The sequence below is a fragment of the Scomber japonicus genome, chromosome 17, assembly GCF_027409825.1.
Source record: "Scomber japonicus isolate fScoJap1 chromosome 17, fScoJap1.pri, whole genome shotgun sequence".
In the NCBI taxonomy this organism is placed as follows: domain Eukaryota; kingdom Metazoa; phylum Chordata; class Actinopteri; order Scombriformes; family Scombridae; genus Scomber; species Scomber japonicus.
This window is the reverse complement of record NC_070594.1, coordinates 23,254,378-23,260,909: the sequence shown is the minus strand read 5'-3', so window position 1 is coordinate 23,260,909 and position 6,532 is coordinate 23,254,378.

The window sequence follows — 6,532 nt, the reverse complement described above, 5'->3', positions numbered from 1 at the left end:
ATACAATGAGATCATTGATAACTTCAACTTCATTAGTAATGTGGATATATATATATATTCTTTGCAGCTATGTGAGTACTTTCAAAAGGCATCTATCATCTCATCCCTAAAGTGATAGAAAGATATGTCCTAAATATTCTTCCAAAATGTTTCAATCTTGGGCAAGCCTATAAGATGTGGTGATGATCTGCCCCCACTCCCCCCACAGACCCTCCAGCAAGTGATGTTTCATGTGTTTTCACTAATAAATATTTCTTATGTTTATTTGTTTCATTTCCTTGTGTGAAAATCAATATGTGTACATGACATTAAAAACAAGTAAACAAATATGTTTACACAATCCTGTAGTAATGGTAAAACAGAGTTTACATTCTGAATTGTCAATGAAGAGGTCAAGAAATATGCATGAATGAAATTAAATACATTCAAAAAAAGAAATTGACCCAGGGAGAATAGAAGAGAAAAGGTATCAGTGAGGGGTGGGAGCTGTGGATGTGGGAAACAGTGGATGGAGTTGAGGGAGGATGTGTTGGGGTTTTTGGTCCAAATTGTTTGCCTAGAACGTGGGTTGTAAAATTGTGCAGCCTAGGAGTCTGACTGAAATAAAAAGTAGGAAGGAGGAGGGGGAAGGGGGAGTTCGGCTCCCATTCATCATAAGGTAGCTCAGTGACCTTTTCCAGGTTTGAATGGTCTGACAGCAGGCTGAGCCATTGTAGTACTGTTAATTTAGTGTGTCCAGTGCTATTATGTAACTTTTTTCTTTTTTCTTTTAGTTAATGAAAAGAGTACTTAATAAAATGACAAGAAAACCACTAAGCGTGGTTTCATGTTACTAGTGGAGACATCACTAAGCAGGCATCAGTAGGGACACATTGAGATGCTGAGATACAGAACGTTTGAGAGATGCTTTATGACCTCCAACCAATATGTGTGTGTAAAGCCAGAAAGCAGGATAGAAATCAGTTGAGCATAGAGCACATGTATCTGAGCTAAAATGGATGCTTTAAGTTATAATTGATTCATGATTTCTCAGGTTTAAAGCTTTGCTGCAGGAACTCTGTGGATCATCATCTATCTGTTAATCTATCTGTCTGTGGGGTTGCTTGGAGGTTTTCAATGCCTCAAATTTCTGCTGATTCATATTCTTATTATTTATAAAAATAGACTTGTGATTTTTGTATCATCAAAAGCTGTGTCAACAAAGTTCTTGCCGACCACAAAGTCTTACTGACAGATCCAAAACTCCCAAAGGAAAGAAGTTTTTAATCACCAGATTTAGCATTAAGACTTTGCAGTGCAGTTTAGCCTTGATATTATTTCCAAGGTCAAGAATGAAATATATGATTGTATGTTTACAGGGAGGGTTATGTACCAAACTATACTACTGGTCAAAAGTTTTAAAACACCCCAAATGTTGTGGTTTTTATTGAAATGTAAGCTGTTCAAGTCCAGTGAATAACCCTAAATGGTGTTAAGTTAAGTGATAACTGCCAGAGGAAAAAATACATTTTGGTTACCAAAAACTGACATATAATGTTATTTCAAAGTTATTAAAAGGCATTTTCCATGTAGTAATGGGTAATAATGGAAATTAACCCTTGAAAAGTTGATACAAACAGTTCATACAGTTGTCCAACTTTAGTTGATCACTTCCAAATCTTTTGTCTTTGTAAAAGCATGGAAGAGAAGAAATGTGATGGTCTGCTGCTTTTTTGTTCGATCCAGACTGGGTGACTTGCACAAAGTGACTGGAAGCCTGGAGCTAAGGGGCGACCACAGCATCATGCAGAACCATGCAACAACCTCGGGTCTAGTCGATCAGGGGTTTATCCATCAGCAAGAAAAAATACCTCCATACTATCTTCAAAAAAAAGAGCAAGATGACAGACATAAGGGTGAAAGCAGAGCAACCTGACAGTGCAACATATCTAACTTCTGCAACAGCATTGGGAAGAACTTTCAGAACAATATTGGATCTTCATTGTAGAAAGAATGCTACGATGGTGTTCGGCTGTTAGGGTTAGGGTTTGGGTTAAAAATCAGATCAAATTTTGTCAATCAAAAAGAGTCAATCATTTTTTTTTTCGATCTCCAATTGTTTATTGGTTGTGCTTTAATTTCAGATTAGACTGGAATACTACACTTCATAAACTTCAATATAAACTAGAAACATGCAGTGTTTTAAAACTTTTGATCCATAGTATAGTTTTTACTGTACAAACAGTGGTATCAATCTTCTCATGTTACTCTCTCGATAACAAAGCGAATAGGCGTATTTCCCAAAATGTTGAACTACTTACTTTAACATCTCAGTCATAATAACTTAGTCATGTCAGGTGTTAGTCACAGTTTAAGAAAGCCCTATCAATCATTTTGGGACTGACAGCAGGTTCAGATCCTGTGTTAGATGGTGGGGTGACCTTTTACACTGTAGACTTTAAACACAGCTTCTTCTTTGATGAAACATGAAGAGAACTCAAACGTCGTCACCTTGCTGAGTAAAGAATACGAGATGGGTGTGGAAGCTCTTTTCTCACCGACCCTGCCTTGGAGGGCGAGGCTGGATGATGTCACCTTCTCACATCAATAACAGCCTCATAATGGAAAACAATCTGCAGAGCTCCAATCTCGATGGGGCTGACTTCCTCCAACAAATGAGCCCCGTCCTCCGCCCACTACACAAGGACAGGACGTAACACTTTTGCTGAGCTGATTTACATCTAAATAAATACAGGCATAGACCAAACAATATGCAGACCCAAAAGAGGAACCGGCGTCTCTCCTCTGGGCAAGTCCAATTTATATTGCCCGATCCGGCCAAGCTGCAGGGCACGATAAGATGGGAGGGACTGCTTAGTTGAGGCATTGTACAGGAGTCACACTGCTCTGGTTTACACTCAGAAAAAATGGACACAAAAGAAACTAAAGCAGAAGTATGATGGGGTAAAATGAGATGAGGGCATGAAGAAAGGTCTGTTGTTGGGATGGTTCACCAACAATGCCAACCAAGGTATTTTTTGCCATCGGTGTTTAAGTGTCAATTTCTCCCTATGTGGTCCCAAAAATGACCAGGACCGGTCTGTGTTTTCCAACAAAATGTAATCTTTCCGAGGTTGGAAAACCTTCTATGAATACTATCATTGTCAGTGTTGGGTTAATCCTGACCCAAACTGACAAAGGACTAACCTACATTGGGCTTTGGCTACACAGGCAAAACTAGTTAGTACAGTCGGATCAACTCATTGTTGGTTTTGGTTTGGTCATGAGATGTTTTAACAACAAGAATATTGTGAGACTTATCCTTTAAAGCTTTATTGTCCTACGTGTGGGAAATGTCCTTCCCCGTGCAAAGAAATTCTTAAAAAACAAAGAAAAACCGTATAAAAATGTTTCCTTATGATGCTTCCTTGTGCAAAGTTGATATACAAGTAATACAGGAAAGGATGAAAAGTGAAATACAAAACTGTAGCGAACATCATACTGCACAGGGTGGGTGCATGTTCCTGTTACAGCAACAAAGGCACTAATCTTACCTGAAGTGAACTCTTTATTAACTATTGAAATGATGTGTTAACTACCTCTCCCTCTATCACAAAATAGGACACTGCAGGTGAAAATAGGGTGAGATAAACTTTCCACTATGTGACTGATTGTCTGCATCATTCATGCTGGACAATGAATTTTTTTCATATAGGAAACCCTTATGTATATGGAAGCTTGATCACATCTTTGTTTCATTTCTGAATTTCTTTAAGAAGAACACAAACACATCTACATAAAGTAATAGCATTTTTTTAACCATTTAATATATTTACCTCAGCACTCAGTGAGTAGAAACATTTTCACTTTCATAAAGTCATGCCTTGTGCATATTTCTGATGATTGTTGTATTGTTATTGTGTGTACACTGAAAGCCACTAGACCGGAGTCAAATTTCTTGAACAGGTAAACATACTTGGCCAGTAAAGATGATTCTGATACTGAAATATATCAACAAATGTGAAACTTACTGTATTTTTAAAACTTTGATGCCACTGCCTGAATCCTCTCCAGGGCCTCATTGGAACATCACCCACAAAAAGGCCTCCAAAAATCTTATCAGTTCCTCAGCCGGGTGCTGGGGCGCCCATAACGTGTTAATCCCCTCCTTCCACGAACATGCGGGTGCAGGGCCCTCTCAGTCATGACCAATTATTGTCTGCAGGCGGCTGATGCAGGCCAGGCTTCCTCGGGCTTAGGACAGCGCCAAACCTGGAGCCTCCCAAAGTTGCCAAACCTCCTGTCTGTCTCCTCGTTTTGTCTTTTCTGTCTCTTTTATAACTCTTATTCAAATCTGTCCATCTCACTTTAGTGTTTGTGCCCTTTGGCTTATTAAATAACAATGTTATACTAATTTGAACACATTTAAATAGTTTTTATCTTATAATTATGCAACAGACTGCATATCTTTTACAGTACTTATTTCTATGGAAAGTACTTAAACTGCATGAATACTAATTCTATTTTGATAATTTTTCAGTGAAACATTTTAACATTTCTTGGTGTAAATACTGTTTTCTTGTATTTAAAAGAATAAAACAATTCAGGAATTGGAATTAGAAGTCTATATTTGCATCAAAGTATTTGTTACTGATTGATTAAATATTGATTTTTGCCCGCAAAAAAAAGAAATATGCGTATGTAAGTATGTTTGGGGTGGGCTTGAAAAAACTTGATTTATAACATGAACCATAAACATCTCAACAAACTACTTGTTATTGTGGAAACTTTGAACTAACCCTCATTTTAAAGGTAAAAAACTCTCCAGTGGTCTATCCATAGCATAGTTTATCAGCCAGGGTCAAGCAGGGATTTGGGCCAGAGCCTCAGGGAATGCACTTAGCCAAGGTGGCTGCTGCCCCTCTGTTAGCGGGCTCAGGGTGTGGGTCAAGATGGTTGGTATCCACCCATCCAACAGTCTGGACGTTCAGCCGCCACTCGTCTTCTCCTGGAGACGCTGCTATATCCTCCCACGCAAGCTTGGATGTCAAAATAGCGCCATGTGTCACAAGGGCACCCGATAACAAAATACAGAAGTTGGGATGTTGTGTGGTTTGGGTGTGTGAGGAGATGATGGAGGATGCATGTTGAAGACAGTGAGACATGGAGATGACAGAAATGAGGTGATCAAGTTCCATAACTAGTCAGCTAAATGTTTTAATTTGTGGCACATTAAGATAGAAGATAAGATATATTGATACAGCTTTTAAAAGGCCCAAAACATAAAGACTTCAGACTTAAAGCTGCACTAATCAATCAGTTTTTATCAGTCTATATCTAAGGTGAATGGTAGTGTCAAATCCATTATCAATCACTACCTGACTCTGCACCGATTTGGTTTTACAGTTTGCAACTTTACTGTTTTGGTACTCTCTCTCCATTATCATCAACTTTGTTTCAAACCACAACAAGCAGCTGTTTTCAGCAAAAAACCTGTTTTATGCTATCTCCCAGTACCAAATGGTAGACAAACTAGTGGCTAACTGTTGAACAGTGGTGTACATAGTTGCTAAAAAAAACAAATACTTTTCTGTGGAGTTGTAGACCAAACCAGTATAGAAAGTGAACATTGGATATATATTCACCAGAAACACCACTGTATATGAATGCTAACACTGCTCAGTGTCTAGTTGCAACTGTTTGCTAACAACCTTTTAAAGTTGTCACTGCTACTTATACAGCTTGATGCACTGCCCCCAAATGGCCAAAAAGATAAATTAATTATCCTGAATCTTCTGAGAACTCTACTTAACTCAAAGTTGACATAATAATTGACTCAACAAAAACATTAAAATCTTAATGTTTGACAGGGTAAAAGCTCAGAACAATAAAAATAAGTGAAACAAACAAACAAACAAACAAACAAACAAACAGTGACAGACAGGTATTGAACAGCCAATATAGGGACTTGGTATCAGTTGTGTAAAACACATTTCTAGCACAGTTTTAAAAGAAAATGTTAGAATGCTAATGTCATTTGATCAGTCAACACTGGTTAACCTGAAAGAGTTGCAGTGGATTTGCAAATTTCTTGTTAGGACAAGTGATACAAACCTGCCTGAGCTGACTCTAGACTTAACTTTACTTGCTCCAAACACTTAAAACCTTCTTAAAATATTCTCTTAACTTTAATTGTGCACATTTTCCTATCAACTATATATTAATTGAAATATTTGATGTCGGTGTTCACTGCAAAAACATTACAGATCTGCATAAAATACAGTATATACAGTCAAACAATGAAGTCATGTGTGTAGCAAGAGGCTGGACTTGGATAAAATTGGCTGCTGGTCAACTTCAACAGTACTTCTCTTCCAGGCAGACCCGTAAATAAGTGAATCCGATATATGTCGTCTTGTGAAGGCAAATCCCCTCCTCCTCTTTCTGCAAGACCCAACTCTCAAGGCCATTGTAATGGAAAACCCTCTCTGTCAGACCCTTATATATTTAGGAAAAGCTATTATTGTTCCGCTCCCTTGTTGCTTGCGTGCCC